The sequence below is a fragment of the Anabrus simplex genome, unplaced genomic scaffold (genome assembly GCF_040414725.1).
Source record: "Anabrus simplex isolate iqAnaSimp1 unplaced genomic scaffold, ASM4041472v1 ctg00000259.1, whole genome shotgun sequence".
In the NCBI taxonomy this organism is placed as follows: Eukaryota; Metazoa; Arthropoda; class Insecta; order Orthoptera; family Tettigoniidae; genus Anabrus; species Anabrus simplex.
This window is the reverse complement of record NW_027130094.1, coordinates 22,501-47,068: the sequence shown is the minus strand read 5'-3', so window position 1 is coordinate 47,068 and position 24,568 is coordinate 22,501. Positions and strand designations below refer to the sequence as shown.

At 42.4% G+C, this 24,568-nt stretch overlaps 8 non-coding genes across 8 annotated transcripts; all 8 read left to right on the top strand.

The window, feature by feature from the left end:
* The first annotated feature begins 13,467 nt into the window (after positions 1–13,467).
* Positions 13,468–13,538, top strand: TRNAG-GCC (transfer RNA glycine (anticodon GCC)). Its single transcript has one exon. It is a non-coding gene; the product is annotated as a tRNA-Gly (tRNA).
* Positions 13,539–18,239: 4,701 nt separating this feature from the next.
* Positions 18,240–18,310, top strand: TRNAG-GCC (transfer RNA glycine (anticodon GCC)). Its single transcript has one exon. It is a non-coding gene; the product is annotated as a tRNA-Gly (tRNA).
* Positions 18,311–19,035: 725 nt separating this feature from the next.
* TRNAG-GCC (transfer RNA glycine (anticodon GCC)) lies at positions 19,036–19,106 on the top strand. The gene has a single exon. It is a non-coding gene; the product is annotated as a tRNA-Gly (tRNA).
* A 1,519-nt stretch (positions 19,107–20,625) lies between these two features.
* Positions 20,626–20,696, top strand: TRNAG-GCC (transfer RNA glycine (anticodon GCC)). The gene has a single exon. It is a non-coding gene; the product is annotated as a tRNA-Gly (tRNA).
* A 724-nt stretch (positions 20,697–21,420) lies between these two features.
* On the top strand, positions 21,421–21,491 carry TRNAG-GCC (transfer RNA glycine (anticodon GCC)). Its single transcript has one exon. It is a non-coding gene; the product is annotated as a tRNA-Gly (tRNA).
* Positions 21,492–23,484: 1,993 nt separating this feature from the next.
* On the top strand, positions 23,485–23,556 carry TRNAD-GUC (transfer RNA aspartic acid (anticodon GUC)). The gene has a single exon. It is a non-coding gene; the product is annotated as a tRNA-Asp (tRNA).
* Positions 23,557–23,677: 121 nt separating this feature from the next.
* On the top strand, positions 23,678–23,748 carry TRNAG-GCC (transfer RNA glycine (anticodon GCC)). The gene has a single exon. It is a non-coding gene; the product is annotated as a tRNA-Gly (tRNA).
* Positions 23,749–24,280: 532 nt separating this feature from the next.
* TRNAD-GUC (transfer RNA aspartic acid (anticodon GUC)) lies at positions 24,281–24,352 on the top strand. The gene has a single exon. It is a non-coding gene; the product is annotated as a tRNA-Asp (tRNA).
* Positions 24,353–24,568: the final 216 nt, after the last annotated feature.

The window sequence follows — 24,568 nt, the reverse complement described above, 5'->3', positions numbered from 1 at the left end:
TTTAGTTTAGTTGTTAAATGGGAAAGAGTAACCAACTTGTCAGTGACAACTGTCTTGAGTTTGGCATTTGTGACAAACGTCCCGGGTTCGATTCCCGGCCAATGCAGGAAGTTTTGAACATGTAATTTCGACAAGTATGCAAACCCCTGAGGAGGAAATCTGTGTTAGATTGCCAGGCAAACAGAAATCTCTGGTCTTGGTCGAATTCTCAACTGACTCTTGAAAAATAAGACTTTGAACATTTACTCATTCTCAGTAGACTTTGGTGAATCCATTGCAGATTTCCAGTGTGTGAGGTGATTAACTTTTTGCAAGGCTTTAGTTGTTAAATGGGAAAGAGTAACCAACTTGTCAGTGACAACTGTCTTGAGTTTGGCATTTGTGACAATGTCCTGGGATTACCCACAAACGCCTCACCCTGCAAACTAGTATCCCCGCCTGTCACGCGGGAGGTCTTGGTCGAATTCTCAACTGACTCTTGAAAAATAAGACTTTGAACATTTACTCATTCTCAGTAGACTTTGGTGAATCCATTGCAGATTTCCAGTGTGTGAGGTGATTAACTTTTTGCAAGGCTTTAGTTTAGTTGTTAAATGGGAGAGTAACCAACTTGTCAGTGACAACTGTCTTGAGTTTGGCATTTGTGACAACGTCCAGGGTTCGATTCCCGGCCAATGCAGGAAGTTTGAACATGTGATTTCGACAAGTATGCAAACCCCCGAGGAGGAAATTTGTGTTAGAATGCCAGGCAAACAGAAATCTCTGGTCATGGTCGAATTCTCAACTGACTCTTGAAAAATAAGACTTTGAACATTTACTCATTCTCAGTAGACTTTGGTGAATCCATTGCAGATTTCCAGTGTGTGAGGTGATTAACTTTTTGCAAGGCTTTAGTTGTTAAATGGGAAAGAGTAACCAACTTGTCAGTGACAACTGTCTTGAGTTTGGCATTTGTGACAATGTCCTGGGATTACCCACAAACGCCTCACCTGCAAACTAGTATCCCCGCCTGTCACGCAGGAGGTCTTGGTCGAATTCTCAACTGACTCTTGAAAAATAAGACTTTGAACATTTACTCATTCTCAGTAGACTTTGGTGAATCCATTGCAGATTTCCAGTGTGTGAGGTGATTAACTTTTTGCAAGGCTTTAGTTTAGTTGTTAAATGGGAAAGAGTAACCAACTTGTCAGTGACAACTGTCTTGAGTTTGGCATTTGTGACAACGTCCCGGGTTCGATTCCCGGCCAATGCAGGAAGTTTTGAACATGTAATTTCGACAAGTATGCAAACCCCTGAGGAGGAAATCTGTGTTAGATTGCCAGGCAAACAGAAATCTCTGGTCTTGGTCGAATTCTCAACTGACTCTTGAAAAATAAGACTTTGAACATTTACTCATTCTCAGTAGACTTTGGTGAATCCATTGCAGATTTCCAGTGTGTGAGGTGATTAACTTTTTGCAAGGCTTTAGGTTGTTAAATGGGAAAAGAGTAACCAACTTGTCAGTGACAACTGTCTTGAGTTTGGCATTTGTGACAATGTCCTGGGATTACCCACAAACGCCTCACCTGCAAACTAGTATCCCCGCCTGTCACGCGGGAGGTCTTGGTCGAATTCTCAACTGACTCTTGAAAAATAAGACTTTGAACATTTACCATTTACTCATTCTCAGTAGACTTTGGTGAATCCATTGCAGATTTCCAGTGTGTGAGGTGATTAACTTTTTGCAAGGCTTTAGTTTAGTTGTTAAATGGGAGAGTAACCAACTTGTCAGTGACAACTGTCTTGAGTTTGGCATTTGTGACAACGTCCCGGGTTCGATTCCCGGCCAATGCAGGAAGTTTTGAACATGTGATTTCGACAAGTATGCAAACCCCTGAGGAGGAAATCTGTGTTAGAATGCCAGGCAAACAGAAATCTCTGGTCTTGGTCGAATTCTCAACTGACTCTTGAAAAATAAGACTTTGAACATTTACTCATTCTCAGCTAGAATTTGGTGAATCCATTGCAGATTTCCAGTGTGTGAGGTGATTAACTTTTTGCATGGCTTTAGTTGTTAAATGGGAAAGAGTAACCAACTTGTCAGTGACAACTGTCTTGAGTTTGGCATTTGTGACAATGTCCTGGGATTACCACAAACGCCTCACCTGCAAACTAGTATCCCCGCCTGTCACGCAGGAGGTCTTGGTCGAATTCTCACTGACTCTTGAAAAATAAGACTTTGAACATTTACTCATTCTCAGTAGACTTCTGTGATCCATTGCAGATTTCCAGTGTGTGAGGTGATTAACTTTTTGCAAGGCTTTAGTTTAGTTGTTAAATGGGAAAGAGTAACCAACTTGTCAGTGACAAACTGTCTTGAGTTTGGCATTTGTGACAACGTCCCGGGTTCGATTCCGGCCAATGCAGGAAGTTTTGAACATGTAATTTCGACAAGTATGCAAACCCTGAGGAGGAAATCTGTGTTAGATTGCCAGGCAAACAGAAATCTCTGGTCTTGGTCGAATTCTCAACTGACTCTTGAAAAATAAGACTTTGAACATTTACTCATTCTCAGTAGACTTTGGTGAATCCATTTGCAGATTTCCAGTGTGTGAGGTGATTAACTTTTTGCAAGGCTTTAGTTGTTAAATGGGAAAGAGTAACCAACTTGTCAGTGACAACTGTCTTGAGTTTGGCATTTGTGACAATGTCCTGGGATTACCACAAACGCCTCACCTGCAAACTAGTATCCCCGCCTGTCACGCAGGAGGTCTTGGTCGAATTCTCAACTGACTCTTGAAAAATAAGACTTTGAACATTTACTCATTCTCAGTAGACTTTGGTGAATCCATTGCAGATTTCCAGTGTGTGAGGTGATTAACTTTTTGCAAGGCTTTAGTTTAGTTGTTAAATGGGAAAGAGTAACCAACTTGTCAGTGACAACTGTCTTGAGTTTGGCATTTGTGACAACGTCCCGGGTTCGATTCCCGGCCAATGCAGGAAGTTTTGAACATGTAATTTCGACAAGTATGCAAACCCCTGAGGAGGAAATCTGTGTTAGATTGCCAGGCAAACAGAAATCTCTGGTCTTGGTCGAATTCTCAACTGACTCTTGAAAAATAAGACTTTGAACATTTACTCATTCTCAGTAGACTTTGGTGAATCCATTGCAGATTTCCAGTGTGTGAGGTGATTAACTTTTTGCAAGGCTTTAGTTGTTAAATGGGAAAGAGTAACCAACTTGTCAGTGACAACTGTCTTGAGTTTGGCATTTGTGACAATGTCCTGGGATTACCCACAAAAGCCTCACCTGCAAACTAGTATCCCGCCTGTCACGCGGGAGGTCTTGGTCGAATTCTCAACTGACTCTTGAAAAATAAGACTTTGAACATTTACTCATTCTCAGTAGACTTTGGTGAATCCATTGCAGATTTCCAGTGTGTGAGGTGATTAACTTTTTGCAAGGCTTTAGTTTAGTTGTTAAATGGGAGAGTAACCAACTTGTCAGTGACAACTGTCTTGAGTTTGGCATTTGTGACAACGTCCAGGGTTCGATTCCCGGCCAATGCAGGAAGTTTTGAACATGTGATTTCGACAAGTATGCAAACCCCCGAGGAGGAAATTCTGTGTTAGAATGCCAGGCAAACAGAAATCTCTGGTCATGGTCGAATTCTCAACTGACTCTTGAAAAATAAGACTTTGAACATTTACTCATTCTCAGTAGACTTTGGTGAATCCATTGCAGATTTCCAGTGTGTGAGGTGATTAACTTTTTGCAAGGCTTTAGTTGTTAAATGGGAAAGAGTAACCAACTTGTCAGTGACAACTGTCTTGAGTTTGGCATTTGTGACAATGTCCTGGGATTACCCACAAACGCCTCACCTGCAAACTAGTATCCCCCGCCTGTCACGCAGGAGGTCTTGGTCGAATTCTCAACTGACTCTTGAAAAATAAGACTTTGAACATTTACTCATTCTCAGTAGACTTTGGTGAATCCATTGCAGATTTCCAGTGTGTGAGGTGATTAACTTTTTGCAAGGCTTTAGTTGTTAAATGGGAAAGAGTAACCAACTTGTCAGTGACAACTGTCTTGAGTTTGGCATTTGTGACAATGTCCTGGGATTACCCACAAACGCCTCACCTGCAAACTAGTATCCCCGCCTGTCACGCAGGAGGTCTTGGTCGAATACTCAACTGACTCTTGAAAAATAAGACTTGAACATTTACTCATTCTCAGTAGACTTTGGTGAATCCATTGCAGATTTCCAGTGTGTGAGGTGATTAACTTTTTGCAAGGCTTTAGTTTAGTTGTTAAATGGGAAAGAGTAACCAACTTGTCAGTGACAACTGTCTTGAGTTTGGCATTTGTGACAACGTCCCGGGTTCGATTCCCGGCCAATGCAGGAAGTTTTGAACATGTAATTTCGACAAGTATGCAAACCCCTGAGGAGGAAATCTGTGTTAGATTGCCAGGCAAACAGAAATCTCTGGTCTTGGTCGAATTCTCAACTGACTCTTGAAAAATAAGACTTTGAACATTTACTCATTCTCAGTAGACTTTGGTGAATCCATTGCAGATTTCCAGTGTGTGAGGTGATTAACTTTTTGCAAGGCTTTAGTTGTTAAATGGGAAAGAGTAACCAACTTGTCAGTGACAACTGTCTTGAGTTTGGCATTTGTGACAATGTCCTGGGATTACCCACAAACGCCTCACCTGCAAACTAGTATCCCCGCCTGTCACGCGGGAGGTCTTGGTCGAATTCTCAACTGACTCTTGAAAAATAAGACTTTGAACATTTACCATTTACTCATTCTCAGTAGACTTTGGTGAATCCATTGCAGATTTCCAGTGTGTGAGGTGATTAACTTTTTGCAAGGCTTTAGTTTAGTTGTTAAATGGGAGAGTAACCAACTTGTCAGTGACAACTGTCTTGAGTTTGGCATTTGTGACAACGTCCCGGGTTCGATTCCCGGCCAATGCAGGAAGTATTTGAACATGTGATTTCGACAAGTATGCAAACCCCTGAGGAGGAAATCTGTGTTAGAATGCCAGGCAAACAGAAATCTCTGGTCTTGGTCGAATTCTCAACTGACTCTTGAAAAATAAGACTTTGAACATTTACTCATTCTCAGTAGAATTTGGTGAATCCATTGCAGATTTCCAGTGTGTGAGGTGATTAACTTTTTGCAAGGCTTTAGTTGTTAAATGGGAAAGAGTAACCAACTTGTCAGTGACAACTGTCTTGAGTTTGGCATTTGTGACAATGTCCTGGGATTACCCACAAACGCCTCACCTGCAAACTAGTATCCCCGCCTGTCACGCAGGAGGTCTTGGTCGAATTCTCAACTGACTCTTGAAAAATAAGACTTTGAACATTTACTCATTCTCAGTAGACTTCTGTGAATCCATTGCAGATTTCCAGTGTGTGAGGTGATTAACTTTTTGCAAGGCTTTAGTTTAGTTGTTAAATGGGAAAGAGTAACCAACTTGTCAGTGACAACTGTCTTGAGTTTGGCATTTGTGACAACGTCCCGGGTTCGATTCCCGGCCAATGCAGGAAGTTTTGAACATGTAATTTCGACAAGTATGCAAACCCCTGAGGAGGAAATCTGTGTTAGATTGCCAGGCAAACAGAAATCTCTGGTCTTGGTCGAATTCTCAACTGACTCTTGAAAAATAAGACTTTGAACATTTACTCATTCTCAGTAGACTTTGGTGAATCCATTGCAGATTTCCAGTGTGTGAGGTGATTAACTTTTTGCAAGGCTTTAGTTGTTAAATGGGAAAGAGTAACCAACTTGTCAGTGACAACTGTCTTGAGTTTGGCATTTGTGACAATGTCCTGGGATTACCCACAAACGCCTCACCTGCAAACTAGTATCCCCGCCTGTCACGCAGGAGGTCTTGGTCGAATTCTCAACTGACTCTTGAAAAATAAGACTTTGAACATTTACTCATTCTCAGTAGACTTTGGTGAATCCATTGCAGATTTCCAGTGTGTGAGGTGATTAACTTTTTGCAAGGCTTTAGTTTAGTTGTTAAATGGGAAAGAGTAACCAACTTGTCAGTGACAACTGTCTTGAGTTTGGCATTTGTGACAACGTCCCGGGTTCGATTCCCGGCCAATGCAGGAAGTTTTGAACATGTAATTTCGACAAGTATGCAAACCCCTGAGGAGGAAATCTGTGTTAGATTGCCAGGCAAACAGAAATCTCTGGTCTTGGTCGAATTCTCAACTGACTCTTGAAAAATAAGACTTTGAACATTTACTCATTCTCAGTAGACTTTGGTGAATCCATTGCAGATTTCCAGTGTGTGAGGTGATTACTTTTTGCAAGGCTTTAGTTGTTAAATGGGAAAGAGTAACCAACTTGTCAGTGACAACTGTCTTGAGTTTGGCATTTGTGACAATGTCCTGGGATTACCCACAAAAGCCACCACCTGCAAACTAGTATCCCCGCCTGTCACGCGGGAGGTCTTGGTCGAATTCTCAACTGACTCTTGAAAAATAAGACTTTGAACATTTACTCATTCTCAGTAGACTTTGGTGAATCCATTGCAGATTTCCAGTGTGTGAGGTGATTAACTTTTTGCAAGGCTTTAGTTTAGTTGTTAAATGGGAGAGTAACCAACTTGTCAGTGACAACTGTCTTGAGTTTGGCATTTGTGACAACGTCCAGGGTTCGATTCCCGGCCAATGCAGGAAGTTTTGAACATGTGATTTCGACAAGTATGCAAACCCCCGAGGAGGAAATTGTGTTAGAATGCCAGGCAAACAGAAATCTCTGGTCATGGTCGAATTCTCAACTGACTCTTGAAAAATAAGACTTTGAACATTTACTCATTCTCAGTAGACTTTGGTGAATCCATTGCAGATTTCCAGTGTGTGAGGTGATTAACTTTTTGCAAGGCTTTAGTTGTTAAATGGGAAAGAGTAACCAACTTGTCAGTGACAACTGTCTTGAGTTTGGCATTTGTGACAATGTCCTGGGATTACCCACAAACGCCTCACCTGCAAACTAGTATCCCCGCCTGTCACGCAGGAGGTCTTGGTCGAATTCTCAACTGACTCTTGAAAAATAAGACTTTGAACATTTACTCATTCTCAGTAGACTTTGGTGAATCCATTGCAGATTTCCAGTGTGTGAGGTGATTAACTTTTTGCAAGGCTTTAGTTTAGTTGTTAAATGGGAAAGAGTAACCAACTTGTCAGTGACAACTGTCTTGAGTTTGGCATTTGTGACAACGTCCCGGGTTCGATTCCCGGCCAATGCAGGAAGTTTTGAACATGTAATTTCGACAAGTATGCAAACCCCTGAGGAGGAAATCTGTGTTAGATTGCCAGGCAAACAGAAATCTCTGGTCTTGGTCGAATTCTCCAACTGACTCTTGAAAATAAGACTTTGAACATTTACTCATTCTCAGTAGACTTTGGTGAATCCATTGCAGATTTCCAGTGTGTGAGGTGATTAACTTTTTGCAAGGCTTTAGTTGTTAAATGGGAAAGAGTAACCAACTTGTCAGTGACAACTGTCTTGAGTTTGGCATTTGTGACAATGTCCTGGGATTACCCACAAACGCCTCACCTGCAAACTAGTATCCCCGCCTGTCACGCGGGAGGTCTTGGTCGAATTCTCAACTGACTCTTGAAAAATAAGACTTTGAACATTTACCATTTACTCATTCTCAGTAGACTTTGGTGAATCCATTGCAGATTTCCAGTGTGTGAGGTGATTAACTTTTTGCAAGCTTTAGTTTAGTTGTTAAATGGGAGAGTAACCAACTTGTCAGTGACAACTGTCTTGAGTTTGGCATTTGTGACAACGTCCCGGGTTCGATTCCCGGCCAATGCAGGAAGTTTTGAACATGTGATTTCGACAAGTATGCAAACCCCTGAGGAGGAAATCTGTGTTAGAATGCCAGGCAAACAGAAATCTCTGGTCTTGGTCGAATTCTCAACTGACTCTTGAAAAATAAGACTTTGAACATTTACTCATTCTCAGTAGAATTTGGTGAATCCATTGCAGATTTCCAGTGTGTGAGGTGATTAACTTTTTGCAAGGCTTTAGTTGTTAAATGGGAAAGAGTAACCAACTTGTCAGTGACAACTGTCTTGAGTTTTGGCATTTGTGACAATGTCCTGGGATTACCCACAAAACGCCTCACCTGCAAACTAGTATCCCCGCCTGTCACGCAGGAGGTCTTGGGTCGAATTCTCACTGACTCTTGAAAAATAAGACTTTGAACATTTACTCATTCTCAGTAGACTTTGGGTGAATCCATTGCAGATTTCCAGTGTGTGAGGTGATTAACTTTTTGCAAGGCTTTAGTTTAGTTGTTAAATGGGAAAGAGTAACCAACTTGTCAGTGACAACTGTCTTGAGTTTGGCATTTGTGACAACGTCCCGGGTTCGATTCCCGGCCAATGCAGGAAGTTTTGAACATGTAATTTCGACAAGTATGCAAACCCCTGAGGAGGAAATCTGTGTTAGATTGCCAGGCAAACAGAAATCTCTGGTCTTGGTCGAATTCTCAACTGACTCTTGAAAAATAAGACTTGAACATTTACTCATTCTCAGTAGACTTTGGTGAATCCATTGCAGATTTCCAGTGTGTGAGGTGATTAACTTTTTGCAAGGCTTTAGTTGTTAAATGGGAAAGAGTAACCAACTTGTCAGTGACAACTGTCTTGAGTTTGGCATTTGTGACAATGTCCTGGGATTACCCACAAACGCCTCACCTGCAAACTAGTATCCCCGCCTGTCACGCAGGAGGTCTTGGTCGAATTCTCAACTGACTCTTGAAAAATAAGACTTTGAACATTTACTCATTCTCAGTAGACTTTGGTGAATCCATTGCAGATTTCCAGTGTGTGAGGTGATTAACTTTTTGCAAGGCTTTAGTTTAGTTGTTAAATGGGAAAGAGTAACCAACTTGTCAGTGACAACTGTCTTGAGTTTGGCATTTGTGACAACGTCCCGGGTTCGATTCCCGGCCAATGCAGGAAGTTTTGAACATGTAATTTCGACAAGTATGCAAACCCCTGAGGAGGAAATCTGTGTTAGATTGCCAGGCAAACAGAAATCTCTGGTCTTGGTCGAATTCTCAACTGACTCTGAAATATAAGACTTTGAACATTTACTCATTCTCAGTAGACTTTGGTGAATCCATTGCAGATTTCCAGTGTGTGAGGTGATTAACCTTCTTGCAAGGCTTTAGTTGTTAAATGGGAAAGAGTAACCAACTTGTCAGTGACAACTGTCTTGAGTTTGGCATTTGTGACAATGTCCTGGGATTACCCACAAACGCCTCACCTGCAAACTAGTATCCCCGCCTGTCCACGCAGGAGGTCTTGGTCGAATTCTCAACTGACTCTTGAAAAATAAGACTTTGAACATTTACTCATTCTCAGTAGACTTTTGGTGAATCCATTGCAGATTTCCAGTGTGTGAGGTGATTAACTTTTTGCAAGGCTTTATGTTTAGGTTGTTAAATGGGAAAGAGTAACCAACTTGTCAGGTGACAACTGTCTTGAGTTTGGCATTTGTGACAACGTCCCGGGTTCGATTCCCGGCCAATGCAGGAAGTTTTGAACATGTAATTTCGACAAGTATGCAAACCCCTGAGGAGGAAATCTGTGTTAGATTGCCAGGCAAACAGAAATCTCTGGTCTTGGTCGAATTCTCAACTGACTCTTGAAAAATAAGACTTTGAACATTTACTCATTCTCAGTAGACTTTGGTGAATCCATTGCAGATTTCCAGTGTGTGAGGTGATTAACTTTTTGCAAGGCTTTAGTTGTTAAATGGGAAAGAGTACCAACTTGTCAGTGACAACTGTCTTGAGTTTGGCATATGTGACAATGTCCTGGGATTACCCACAAACGCCTCACCTGCAAACTAGTATCCCCGCCTGTCACGCAGGAGGTCTTGGTCGAATTCTCAACTGACTCTTGAAAAATAAGACTTTGAACATTTACTCATTCTCAGTAGACTTTGGTGAATCCATTGCAGATTTCCAGTGTGTGAGGTGATTAACTTTTTGCAAGGCTTTAGTTTAGTTGTTAAATGGGAAAGAGTAACCAACTTGTCAGTGACAACTGTCTGAGTTTGGCATTTGTGACAACGTCCCGGGTTCGATTCCCGGCCAATGCAGGAAGTTTTGAACATGTAATTTCGACAAGTATGCAAACCCCTGAGAGGAAATCTGTGTTAGCAGGCAACAGAAATCTCTGGTCTTGGTCGATTCGATTCTCAACTGACTCTTGAAAAATAAGACTTTGAACATTTACTCAATTCTCAGTAGACTTTGGTGAATCCATTGCAGATTTCCAGTGTGTGAGGTGATTAACTTTTTGCAAGGCTTTAGTTTAGTTGTTAAATGGGAAAGAGTAACCAACTTGTCATGAGACAACTGTCTTGAGTTTGGCATTTGTGACAACGTCCCGGGTTCGATTCCGGCCATGCAGGAAGTTTTGAACATGTAATTTCGACAAGTATGCAAACCCCTGAGGAGGAAATCTGTGTTAGATTGCCAGGCAAACAGAAATCTCTGGTCTTGGTCGAATTCTCAACTGACTCTTGAAAAATAAGACTTTGAACATTTACTCATTCTCAGTAGACTTTGGTGAATCCATTGCAGATTTCCAGTGTGTGAGGTGATTAACTTTTTGCAAGGCTTTAGTTGTTAAATGGGAAAGAGTAACCAACTTGTCAGTGACAACTGTCTTGAGTTTGGCATTTGTGACAATGTCCTGGGATTACCCACAAACGCCTCACCTGCAAACTAGTATCCCCGCCTGTCACGCAGGAGGTCTTGGTCGAATTCTCAACTGACTCTTGAAAAATAAGACTTTGAACATTTACTCATTCTCAGTAGACTTTGGTGAATCCATTGCAGATTTCCAGTGTGTGAGGTGATTAACTTTTTGCAAGGCTTTAGTTTAGTTGTTAAATGGGAAAGAGTAACCAACTTGTCAGTGACAACTGTCTTGAGTTTGGCATTTGTGACAACGTCCCGGGTTCGATTCCCGGCCAATGCAGGAAGTTTTGAACATGTAATTTCGACAAGTATGCAAACCCCTGAGGAGGAAATCTGTGTTAGATTGCCAGGCAAACAGAAATCTCTGGTCTTGGTCGAATTCTCAACTGACTCTTGAAAAATAAGACTTTGAACATTTACTCATTCTCAGTAGACTTTGGTGAATCCATTGCAGATTTCCAGTGTGTGAGGTGATTAACTTTTTGCAAGGCTTTAGTTGTTAATATGGGAAAGAGTAACCAACTTGTCAGTGACAACTGTCTTGAGTTTGGCATTTGTGACAATGTCCTGGGATTACCCACAAACGCCTCACCTGCAAACTAGTATCCCCGCCTGTTCACGCAGGAGGTCTTGGTCGAATTCTCAACTGACTCTTGAAAAATAAGACTTTGAACATTTACTCATTCTCAGTAGACTTTGGGAATCCATTGCAGATTTCCAGTGTGTGAGGTGATTAACTTTTTGCAAGGCTTTAGTTTAGTTGTTAAATGGGAAAGAGTAACCAACTTGTCAGTGACAACTGTCTTGAGTTTGGCATTTGTGACAACGTCCCGGGTTCGATTCCCGGCCAATGCAGGAAGTTTTGAACATGTAATTTCGACAAGTATGCAAACCCCTGAGGAGGAAATCTGTGTTAGATTGCCAGGCAAACAGAAATCTCTGGTCTTGGTCGAATTCTCAACTGACTCTTGAAAAATAAGACTTTGAACATTTACTCATTCTCAGTAGACTTTGGTGAATCCATTGCAGATTTCCAGTGTGTGAGGTGATTAACTTCTTGCAAGGCTTTAGTTGTTAAATGGGAAAGAGTAACCAACTTGTCAGTGACAACTGTCTTGAGTTTGGCATTTGTGACATGTCCTGGATTACCCACAAACGCCTCACCTGCAAACTAGTATCCCCGCCTGTCACGCAGGAGGTCCTTGGTCGAATTCTCAACTGACTCTTGAAAAATAAGACTTTGAACATTTACTCATTCTCAGTAGACTTTGGTGAATCCATTGCAGATTTCCAGTGTGTGAGGTGATTAACTTTTTGCAAGGCTTTAGTTTAGTTGTTAAATGGGAAAGAGTAACCAACTTGTCAGTGACAACTGTCTTGAGTTTGGCATTTGTGACAACGTCCCGGGTTCGATTCCCGGCCAATGCAGGAAGTTTTGAACATGTAATTTCGACAAGTATGCAAACCCCTGAGGAGGAAATCTGTGTTAGATTGCCAGGCAAACAGAAATCTCTGGTCTTGGTCGAATTCTCAACTGACTCTTGAAAAATAAGACTTTGAACATTTACTCATTCTCAGTAGACTTTGTGAATCCATTGCAGATTTCCAGTGTGTGAGGTGATTAACTTTTTGCAAGGCTTTAGTTGTTAAATGGGAAAGAGTAACCAACTTGTCAGTGACAACTGTCTTGAGTTTGGCATTTGTGACAATGTCCTGGGATTACCCACAAACGCCTCACCTGCAAACTAGTATCCCCGCCTGTCACGCAGGAGGTCTTGGTCGAATTCTCAACTGACTCTTGAAAAATAAGACTTTGAACATTTACTCATTCTCAGTAGACTTTGGTGAATCCATTGCAGATTTCCAGTGTGTGAGGTGATTAACTTTTTGCAAGGCTTTAGTTTAGTTGTTAAATGGGAAAGAGTAACCAACTTGTCAGTGACAACTGTCTTGAGTTTGGCATTTGTGACAACGTCCCGGGTTCGATTCCCGGCCAATGCAGGAAGTTTTGAACATGTAATTTCGACAAGTATGCAAACCCTGAGGAGGAAATCTGTGTTAGATTGCCAGGCAAACAGAAATCTCTGGTCTTGGTCGAATTCTCAACTGACTCTTGAAAAATAAGACTTTGAACATTTACTCATTTCTCAGTAGACTTTGGTGAATCCATTGCAGATTTCCAGTGTGTGAGGTGATTAACTTCTTGCAAGGCTTTAGTTGTTAAATGGGAAAGAGTAACCAACTTGTCAGTGACAACTGTCTTGAGTTTGGCATTTGTGACAATGTCCTGGGATTACCCACAAACGCCTCACCTGCAAACTAGTATTGTGTGGCTTGTGAGCGGTATAGAGCAAAATCGATTACATGTACGTGTTTGTGAGAGTCTCAGCTTTCCATAGCGGGGTCATAGTAGTTCCTAGCTCCAACCATTCAGTCTCTACAGATATTTTTGTTAGAAGGGTTTAAGCCCAACAGTCCAAATTTAGGGTTAGTACCAATGCTCCACGTTTTTTCAAAGCCCAACCCACCTGCTCCTCGTTAGTATAGGGGTGAGAATCCCCGCCTGTCACGCGGGAGACCGGGGTTCAATTCCCTGACGGGGAGAAAGTACTGCTTTTTTTTTTAGGGTGAACAATGTTGCTGCGAGCCCACAAAGTGGAACATATTCTGGAAAAAAAGCTTTATGATACAATTTCCTGCCTTTGAGGTTAACTCAGCCTTCCAAGGCCTTGGTTGTTCAGTGGTAGAATTCTCGCCTGCCACGCGGGAGGCCCGGGTTCGATTCCCGGCCAATGCAGGAAGTTTTGAACATGTGATTTCGACAAGTATGCAAACCCCTGAGGAGGAAATCTGTGTTAGAATGCCAGGCAAACAGAAATCTCTGGTCTTGGTCGAATTCTCAACTGACTCTTGAAAAATAAGACTTTGAACATTTACTCATTCTCAGTAGACTTTGGTGAATCCATTGCAGATTTCCAGTGTGTGAGGTGATTAACTTTTTGCAAGGCTTTAGTTGTTAAATGGGAAAGAGTAACCAACTTGTCAGTGACAACTGTCTTGAGTTTGGCATTTGTGACAATGTCCTGGGATTACCCACAAACGCCTCACCTGCAAACTAGTATCCCCGCCTGTCACGCAGGAGGTCTTGGTCGAATTCTCAACTGACTCTTGAAAAATAAGACTTTGAACATTTACTCATTCTCAGTAGACTTTGGTGAATCCATTGCAGATTTCCAGTGTGTGAGGTGATTAACTTTTTGCAAGGCTTTAGTTTAGTTGTTAAATGGGAAAGAGTAACCAACTTGTCAGTGACAACTGTCTTGAGTTTGGCATTTGTGACAACGTCCCGGGTTCGATTCCCGGCCAATGCAGGAAGTTTTGAACATGTAATTTCGACAAGTATGCAAACCCCTGAGGAGGAAATCTGTGTTAGATTGCCAGGCAAACAGAATCTCTGGTCTTGTCGAATTCTCAACTGACTCTTGAAAAATAAGACTTTTGAACATTTACTCATTCTCAGTAGACTTTGGTGAATCCATTGCAGATTTCCAGTGTGTGAGGTGATTAACTTTTTGCAAGGCTTTAGTTTAGTTGTTAAATGGGAAAGAGTAACCAACTTGTCAGTGACAACTGTCTTGAGTTTGGCATTTGTGACAACGTCCCGGGTTCGATTCCCGGCCAATGCAGGAAGTTTTGAACATGTAATTTCGACAAGTATGCAAACCCCTGAGGAGGAAATCTGTGTTAGATTGCCAGGCAAACAGAAATCTCTGGTCTTGGTCGAATTCTCAACTGACTCTTGAAAAATAAGACTTTGAACATTTACTCATTCTCAGTAGACTTTGGTGAATCCATTGCAGATTTCCAGTGTGTGAGGTGATTAACTTTTTGCAAGGCTTTAGTTGTTAAATGGGAAAGAGTAACCAACTTGTCAGTGACAACTGTCTTGAGTTTGGCATTTGTGACAATGTCCTGGATTACCCACAAACGCCTCACCTGCAAACTAGTATCCCCGCCTGTCACGCAGGAGGTCTTGGTCGAATTCTCAACTGACTCTTGAAAAATAAGACTTTGAACATTTACTCATTCTCAGTAGACTTTGGTGAATCCATTGCAGATTTCCAGTGTGTGAGGTGATTAACTTTTTGCAAGGCTTTAGTTTAGTTGTTAAATGGGAAAGAGTAACCAACTTGTCAGTGACAACTGTCTTGAGTTTGGCATTTGTGACAACGTCCCGGGTTCGATTCCGGCCAATGCAGGAAGTTTTGAACATGTAATTTCGACAAGTATGCAAACCCCTGAGGAGGAAATCTGTGTTAGATTGCCAGGCAAACAGAAATCTCTGGTCTTGGTCGAATTCTCAACTGACTCTTGAAAAATAAGACTTTGAACATTTACTCATTCTCAGTAGACTTTGGTAATCCATTGCAGATTTCCAGTGTGTGAGGTGATTAACTTTTTGCAAGGCTTTAGTTGTTAAATGGGAAAGAGTAACCAACTTGTCAGTGACAACTGTCTTGAGTTTGGCATTTGTGACAATGTCCTGGGATTACCCACAAACGCCTCACCTGCAAACTAGTATCCCCGCCTGTCACGCAGGAGGTCTTGGTCGAATTCTCAACTGACTCTTGAAAAATAAGACTTTGAACATTTACTCATTCTCAGTAGACTTTGGTGAATCCATTGCAGATTTCCAGTGTGTGAGGTGATTAACTTTTTGCAAGGCTTTAGTTTAGTTGTTAAATGGGAAAGAGTAACCAACTTGTCAGTGACAACTGTCTTGAGTTTGGCACTTTGTGACAACGTCCCGGGTTCGATTCCCGGCCAATGCAGGAAGTTTTTGAACATGTAATTTCGACAAGTATGCAAACCCCTGAGGAGGAAATCTGTGTTAGATTGCCAGGCAAACAGAAATCTCTGGTCTTGGTCGAATTCTCAACTGACTCTTGAAAAATAAGACTTTGAACATTTACTCATTCTCAGTAGACTTTGGTGAATCCATTGCAGATTTCCAGTGTGTGAGGTGATTAAACTTTTTGCAAGGCTTAGTTTTAAATGGGAAAGAGTAACCAACTTGTCAGTGACAACTGTCTTGAGTTTGGCATTTGTGACAATGTCCTGGGATTACCCACAAACGCCTCACCTGCAAACTAGTATCCCCGCCTGTCACGCAGGAGGTCTTGGTCGAATTCTCAACTGACCTCTTGAAAAATAAGACTTTGAACATTTACTCATTCTCAGTAGACTTTGGTGAATCCATTGCAGATTTCCAGTGTGTGAGGTGATTAACTTTTTGCAAGGCTTTAGTTTAGTTGTTAATGGGAAAGAGTAACAACTTGTCAGTGACAACTGTCTTGAGTTTGGCATTTGTGACAACGTCCCGGGTTCGATTCCCGGCCAATGCAGGAAGTTTTGAACATGTAATTTCGACAAGTATGCAAACCCCTGAGGAGGAAATCTGTGTTAGATTGCCAGGCCAAACAGAAATCTCTGGTCTTGGTCGAATTCTCAACTGACTCTTGAAAAATAAGACTTTGAACATTTACTCATTCTCAGTAGACTTTGGTGAACTCCATTGCAGATTTCCAGTGTGTGAGGTGATTAACTTTTTGCAAGCTTTAGTTGTTAAATGGGAAAGAGTAACCAACTTGTCAGTGACAACTGTCTTGAGTTTGGCATTTGTGACAATGTCCTGGGATTACCCACAAACGCCTCACCTGCAAGACTAGTATCCCCGCCTGTCACGCAGGAGGTCTTGGTCGAATTCTCACTGACTCTTGAAAAATAAGACTTTGAACATTTACTCATTCTCAGTAGACTTTGGTGAATCCATTGACAGATTTCCAGTGTGTGAGGTGATTAACTTTTTGCAAGGCTTTAGTTTAGTTGTTAAATGGGAAAGAGTAACCAACTTGTCAGTGACAACTGTCTTGAGTTTGGCATTTGTGACAACGTCCCGGGTTCGATTCCGGCCAATGCAGGAAGTTTTGAACATGTAATTTCGACAAGTATGCAAACCCCTGAGGAGGAAATCTGTGTTAGATTGCCAGGCAAACAGAAATCTCTGGTCTTGTCGAATTCTCAACTGACTCTTGAAAAATAAGACTTTGAACATTTACTCATTCTCAGTAGACTTTGGTGAATCCATTGCAGATTTCCAGTGTGTGAGGTGATTAACTTCTTGCAAGCGCTTTAGTTGTTAAATGGGAAAGAGTAACCAACTTGTCAGTGACAACTGTCTTGAGTTTGGCATTTGTGACAATGTCCTGGGATTACCCACAAACGCCTCACCTGCAAACTAGTATTGTGTGGCTTGTGAGCGGTATAGAGCAAAATCGATTACATGTACGTGTTTGTGAGAGTCTCAGCTTTCCATAGCGGGGTCATAGTAGTTCCTAGCTCCAACCATTCAGTCTCTACAGATATTTTTGTTAGAAGGGTTTAAGCCCAACAGTCCAAATTTAGGTTAGTACCAATGCTCCACGTTTTTTCATAGCCCCAACCCACCTGCTCCTCGTTAGTATAGGGGTGAGAATCCCCGCCTGTCACGCGGGAGACCGGGGTTCAATTCCCTGACGGGAGAAAGTACTGCTTTTTTTTTTAGGGTGAACAATGTTGCTGAGCCCACAAAGTGGAACATATTCTTGGAAAAAAAGCTTTATGATACAATTTCCTGCCTTTGAGGTTAACTCAGCCTTCCAAGGCCTTGGTTGTTCAGTGGTAGAATTCTCGCCTGCCACGGCGGAGGCCCTGGGTTCGATTCCCGGCCAATGCAGGAAGTTTTGAACATGTGATTTCGACAAGTATGCAAACCCCTGAGGAGGAAATCTGTGATTAGAATGCCAGGCAAACAGAAATCTCTGGTCTTGGTCGAATTCTCAACTGACTCTTAAAATAAGACTTTGAACATTTACTCATTCTCAGTAGACTTTGGTGAATCCATTGCAGATTTCCAGTGTGTGAGGTGATTAACTTTTTGCAAGGCTTTAGTTGTTAAATGGGAAAGAGTAACCAACTTGTCAGTGACAACTGTCTTGAGTTTGGCATTTGTGACAATGTCCTGGGATTACCCACAAACGCCTCACCTGCAAACTAGTATTGTGTGGCTTGTGAGCGGTATAGAGCAAAATCGATTACATGTACGTGTTTGTGAGAGTCTCAGCTTTCCATAGCGGGGTCATAGTAGTTCCTAGCTCCAACCATTCAGTCTCTACAGATATTTTTGTTAGAAGGGTTTAAGCCCAACAGTCCAAATTTAGGGTTAGTACCAATGCTCCACGTTTTTTCAAAGCCCCAACCCACCTGCTCCTCGTTAGTATAGGGGTGAGAATCCCGCCTGTCACGCGGGAGACCGGGGTTCAATTCCCTGACGGGGAGAAAGTACTGCTTTTTTTTTTAGGGTGAACAATGTTGCTGAGCCCACAAAGTGGAACATATTCTTGGAAAAAAAGCTTTATGATACAATTTCCTGCCTTTGAGGTTAACTCAGCCTTCCAAGGCCTTGGTTGTTCAGTGGTAGAATTCTCGCCTGCCACGCGGGAGGCCCGGGTTCGATTCCCGGCCAATGCAGGAAGTTTTGAACATGTGATTTCGACAAGTATGCAAACCCCTGAGGAGGAAATCTGTGTTAGAATGCCAGGCAAACAGAAATCTCTGGTCTTGGTCGAATTCTCAACTGACTCTTGAAAAATAAGACTTTGAACATTTACTCATTCTCAGTAGACTTTGGTGAATCCATTGCAGATTTCCAGTGTGTGAGGTGATTAACTTTTTGCAAGGCTTTAGTTGTTAAATGGGAAAGAGTAACCAACTTGTCAGTGACAACTGTCTTGAGTTTGGCATTTGTGACAATGTCCTGGGATTACCCACAAACGCCTCACCTGCAAACTAGTATTGTGTGGCTTGTGAGCGGTATAGAGCAAAATCGATTACATGTACGTGTTTGTGAGAGTCTCAGCTTTCCATAGCGGGGTCATAGTAGTTCCTAGCTCCAACCATTCAGTCTCTACAGATATTTTTGTTAGAAGGGTTTAAGCCCAACAGTCCAAATTTAGGGTTAGTACCAATGCTCCACGTTTTTTCAAAGCCCCAACCCACCTGCTCCTCGTTAGTATAGGGGTGAGAATCCCCGCCTGTCACGCGGGAGACCGGGGTTCAATTCCCTGACGGGGAGAAAGTACTGCTTTTTTTTTTAGGGTGAACAATGTTGCTGAGCCCACAAAGTGGAACATATTCTTGGAAAAAAAGCTTTATGATACAATTTCCTGCCTTTGAGGTTAACTCAGCCTTCCAAGGCCTTGGTTGTTCAGTGGTAGAATTCTCGCCTGCCACGCGGGAGGCCCGGGTTCGATTCCCGGCCAATGCAGGAAGTTTTGAACATGTGATTTCGACAAGTATGCAAACCCCTGAGGAGGAAATCTGTGTTAGAATGCCAGGCAAACAGAAATCTCTGGTCTTGGTCGAATTCTCAACTGACTCTTGAAAAATAAGACTTTGAACATTTACTCATTCTCAGTAGACTTTGGTGAATCCATTGCAGATTTCCAGTGTGTGAGGTGATTAACTTTTTGCAAGGCTTTAGTTGTTAAATGGGAAAGAGTAACCAACTTGTCAGTGACAACTGTCTTGAGTTTGGCATTTGTGACAATGTCCTGGGATTACCCACAAACGCCTCACCTGCAAACTAGTATTGTGTGGCTTGTGAGCGGTATAGAGCAAAATCGATTACATGTACGTGTTTGTGAGAGTCTCAGCTTTCCATAGCGGGGTCATAGTAGTTCCTAGCTCCAACCATTCAGTCTCTACAGATATTTTTGTTAGAAGGGTTTAAGCCCAACAGTCCAAATTTAGGGTTAGTACCAATGCTCCACGTTTTTTCAAAGCCCCAACCCACCTGCTCCTCGTTAGTATAGGGGTGAGAATCCCGCCTGTCACGCGGGAGACCGGGGTTCAATTCCCTGACGGGGAGAAAGTACTGCTTTTTTTTTTAGGGTGAACAATGTTGCTGAGCCCACAAAGTGGAACATATTCTTGGAAAAAAAGCTTTATGATACAATTTCCTGCCTTTGAGGTTAACTCAGCCTTCCAAGGCCTTGGTTGTTCAGTGGTAGAATTCTCGCCTGCCACGCGGGAGGCCCGGGTTCGATTCCCGGCAATGCAGGAAGTTTTGAACATGTGATTTCGACAAGTATGCAAACCCCTGAGGAGGAAATCTGTGTTAGAATGCCAGGCAAACAGAAATCTCTGGTCTTGGTCGAATTCTCAACTGACTCTTGAAAAATAAGACTTTGAACATTTACTCATTCTCAGTAGACTTTGGTGAATCCATTGCAGATTTCCAGTGTGTGAGGTGATTAACTTTTTGCAAGGCTTTAGTTGTTAAATGGGAAAGAGTAACCAACTTGTCAGTGACAACTGTCTTGAGTTTGGCATTTGTGACAATGTCCTGGGATTACCCACAAACGCCTCACCTGCAAACTAGTATTGTGTGGCTTGTGAGCGGTATAGAGCAAAATCGATTACATGTACGTGTTTGTGAGAGTCTCGGCTTTCCATAGCGGGGTCATAGTAGTTCCTAGCTCCAACCATTCAGTCTCTACAGATATTTTTGTTAGAAGGGTTTAAGCCCAACAGTCCAAATTTAGGGTTAGTACCAATGCTCCACGTTTTTTCAAAGCCCCAACCCACCTGCACCTCGTTAGTATAGGGGTGAGAATCCCCGCCTGTCACGCGGGAGACCGGGGTTCAATTCCCTGACGGGGAGAAAGTACTGCTTTTTTTTTTAGGGTGAACAATGTTGCTGAGCCCACAAAGTGGAACATATTCTTGGAAAAAAAGCTTTATGATACAATTTCCTGCTTTTGAGGTTAACTCAGCCTTCCAAGGCATTGGTTGTTCAGTGGTAGAATTCTCGCCTGCCACGCGGGAGGCCCGGGTTCGATTCCCGGCCAATGCAGGAAGTTTTGAACATGTGATTTCGACAAGTACGCAAACCCCTGAGGAGGAAATCTGTGTTAGAATGCCAGGCAAACAGAAATCTCTGGTCTTGGTCGAATTCTCAACTGACTCTTGAAAAATAAGACTTTGAACATTTACTCATTCTCAGTAGACTTTGGTGAATCCATTGCAGATTTCCAGTGTGTGAGGTGATTAACTTTTTGCAAGGCTTTAGTTGTTAAATGGGAAAGAGTAACCAACTTGTCAGTGACAACTGTCTTGAGTTTGGCATTTGTGACAATGTCCTGGGATTACCCACAAACGCCTCACCTGCAAACTAGTATTGTGTGGCTTGTGAGCGGTATAGAGCAAAATCGATTACATGTACGTGTTTGTGAGAGTCTCGGCTTTCCATAGCGGGGTCATAGTAGTTCCTAGCTCCAACCATTCAGTCTCTACAGATATTTTTGTTAGAAGGGTTTAAGCCCAACAGTCCAAATTTAGGGTTAGTACCAATGCTCCACGTTTTTTCAAAGCCCCAACCCACCTGCACCTCGTTAGTATAGGGGTGAGAATCCCCGCCTGTCACGCGGGAGACCGGGTTCAATTCCCTGACGGGGAGAAAGTACTGCTTTTTTTTTTAGGGTGAACAATGTTGCTGAGCCCACAAAGTGGAACATATTCTTGGAAAAAAAGCTTTATGATACAATTTCCTGCTTTTGAGGTTAACTCAGCCTTCCAAGGCATTGGTTGTTCAGTGGTAGAATTCTCGCCTGCCACGCGGGAGGCCCGGGTTCGATTCCCGGCCAATGCAGGAAGTTTTGAACATGTGATTTCGACAAGTACGCAAACCCCTGAGGAGGAAATCTGTGTTAGAATGCCAGGCAAACAGAAATCTCTGGTCTTGGTCGAATTCTCAACTGACTCTTGAAAAATAAGACTTTGAACATTTACTCATTCTCAGTAGACTTTGGTGAATCCATTGCAGATTTCCAGTGTGTGAGGTGATTAACTTTTTGCAAGGCTTTAGTTGTTAAATGGGAAAGAGTAACCAACTTGTCAGTGACAACTGTCTTGAGTTTGGCATTTGTGACAATGTCCTGGGATTACCCACAAACGCCTCACCTGCAAACTAGTATCCCCGCCTGTCACGCGGGAGGTCTTGGTCGAATTCTCAACTGACTCTTGAAAAATAAGACTTTGAACATTTACTCATTCTCAGTAGACTTTGGTGAATCCATTGCAGATTTCCAGTGTGTGAGGTGATTAACTTTTTGCAAGGCTTTAGTTTAGTTGTTAAATGGGAAAGAGTAACCAACTTGTCAGTGACAACTGTCTTGAGTTTGGCATTTGTGACAACGTCCCGGGTTCGATTCCCGGCCAATGCAGGAAGTTTTGAACATGTAATTTCGACAAGTATGCAAACCCCTGAGGAGGAAATCTGTGTTAGATTGCCAGGCAAACAGAAATCTCTGGTCTTGGTCGAATTCTCAACTGACTCTTGAAAAATAAGACTTTGAACATTTACTCATTCTCAGTAGACTTTGGTGAATCCATTGCAGATTTCCAGTGTGTGAGGTGATTAACTTTTTGCAAGGCTTTAGTTGTTAAATGGGAAAGAGTAACCAACTTGTCAGTGACAACTGTCTTGAGTTTGGCATTTGTGACAATGTCCTGGGATTACCCACAAACGCCTCACCTGCAAACTAGTATCCCCGCCTGTCACGCGGGAGGTCTTGGTCGAATTCTCAACTGACTCTTGAAAAATAAGACTTTGAACATTTACTCATTCTCAGTAGACTTTGGTGAATCCATTGCAGATTTCCAGTGTGTGAGGTGATTAACTTTTTGCAAGGCTTTAGTTTAGTTGTTAAATGGGAGAGTAACCAACTTGTCAGTGACAACTGTCTTGAGTTTGGCATTTGTGACAACGTCCAGGGTTCGATTCCCGGCCAATGCAGGAAGTTTTGAACATGTGATTTCGACAAGTATGCAAACCCCTGAGGAGGAAATTTGTGTTAGAATGCCAGGCAAACAGAAATCTCTGGTCTTGGTCGAATTCTCAACTGACTCTTGAAAAATAAGACTTTGAACATTTACTCATTCTCAGTAGACTTTGGTGAATCCATTGCAGATTTCCAGTGTGTGAGGTGATTAACTTTTTGCAAGGCTTTAGTTTAGTTGTTAAATGGGAAAGAGTAACCAACTTGTCAGTGACAACTGTCTTGAGTTTGGCATTTGTGACAACGTCCCGGGTTCGATTCCCGGCCAATGCAGGAAGTTTTGAACATGTAATTTCGACAAGTATGCAAACCCCTGAGGAGGAAATCTGTGTTAGATTGCCAGGCAAACAGAAATCTCTGGTCTTGGTCGAATTCTCAACTGACTCTTGAAAAATAAGACTTTGAACATTTACTCATTCTCAGTAGACTTTGGTGAATCCATTGCAGATTTCCAGTGTGTGAGGTGATTAACTTTTGCAAGGCTTTAGTTGTTAAATGGGAAAGAGTAACCAACTTGTCAGTGACAACTGTCTTGAGTTTGGCATTTGTGACAATGTCCTGGGATTACCCACAAACGCCTCACCTGCAAACTAGTATTGTGTGGCTTGTGAGCGGTATAGAGCAAAATCGATTACATGTACGTGTTTGTGAGAGTCTCAGCTTTCCATAGCGGGGTCATAGTAGTTCCTAGCTCCAACCATTCAGTCTCTACAGATATTTTTGTTAGAAGGGTTTAAGCCCAACAGTCCAAATTTAGGGTTAGTACCAATGCTCCACGTTTTTTCAAAGCCCCAACCCACCTGCTCCTCGTTAGTATAGTGGTGAGTATCCCCGCCTGTCACGCGGGAGACCGGGGTTCAATTCCCCGACGGGGAGAAAGTACTGCTTTTTTTTTTAGGGTGAACAATGTTGCTGAGCCCACAAAGTGGAACATATTCTTGGAAAAAAAGCTTTATGATACAATTTCCTGCCTTTGAGGTTAACTCAGCCTTCCAAGGCATTGGTTGTTCAGTGGTAGAATTCTCGCCTGCCACGCGGGAGGCCTGGGTTCGATTCCCGGCCAATGCAGGAAGTTTTGAACATGTGATTTCGACAAGTATGCAAACCCCTGAGGAGGAAATCTGTGTTAGAATGCCAGGCAAACAGAAATCTCTGGTCTTGGTCAAATTCTCAACTGACTCTTGAAAAATAAGACTTTGAACATTTACTCATTCTCAGTAGACTTTGGTGAATCCATTGCAGATTTCCAGTGTGTGAGGTGATTAACTTTTTGCAAGGCTTTAGTTGTTAAATGGGAAAGAGTAACCAACTTGTCAGTGACAACTGTCTTGAGTTTGGCATTTGTGACAATGTCCTGGGATTACCCACAAACGCCTCACCTGCAAACTAGTATTGTGTGGCTTGTGAGCGGTATAGAGCAAAATCGATTACATGTACGTGTTTGTGAGAGTCTCAGCTTTCCATAGCGGGGTCATAGTAGTTCCTAGCTCCAACCATTCAGTCTCTACAGATATTTTTGTTAGAAGGGTTTAAGCCCAACAGTCCAAATTTAGGGTTAGTACCAATGCTCCACGTTTTTTCAAAGCCCCAACCCACCTGCTCCTTGTTAGTATAGTGGTGAGTATCCCCGCCTGTCACGCGGGAGACCGGGGTTCAATTCCCCGACGGGGAGAAAGTACTGCTTTTTTTTTTAGGGTGAACAATGTTGCTGAGCCCACAAAGTGGAACATATTCTTGGACAAAAAGCTTTATGATACAATTTCCTGCCTTTGAGGTTAACTCAGCCTTCCAAGGCATTGGTTGTTCAGTGGTAGAATTCTCGCCTGCCACGCGGGAGGCCTGGGTTCGATTCCGGCCAATGCAGGAAGTTTTGAACATGTGATTTCGA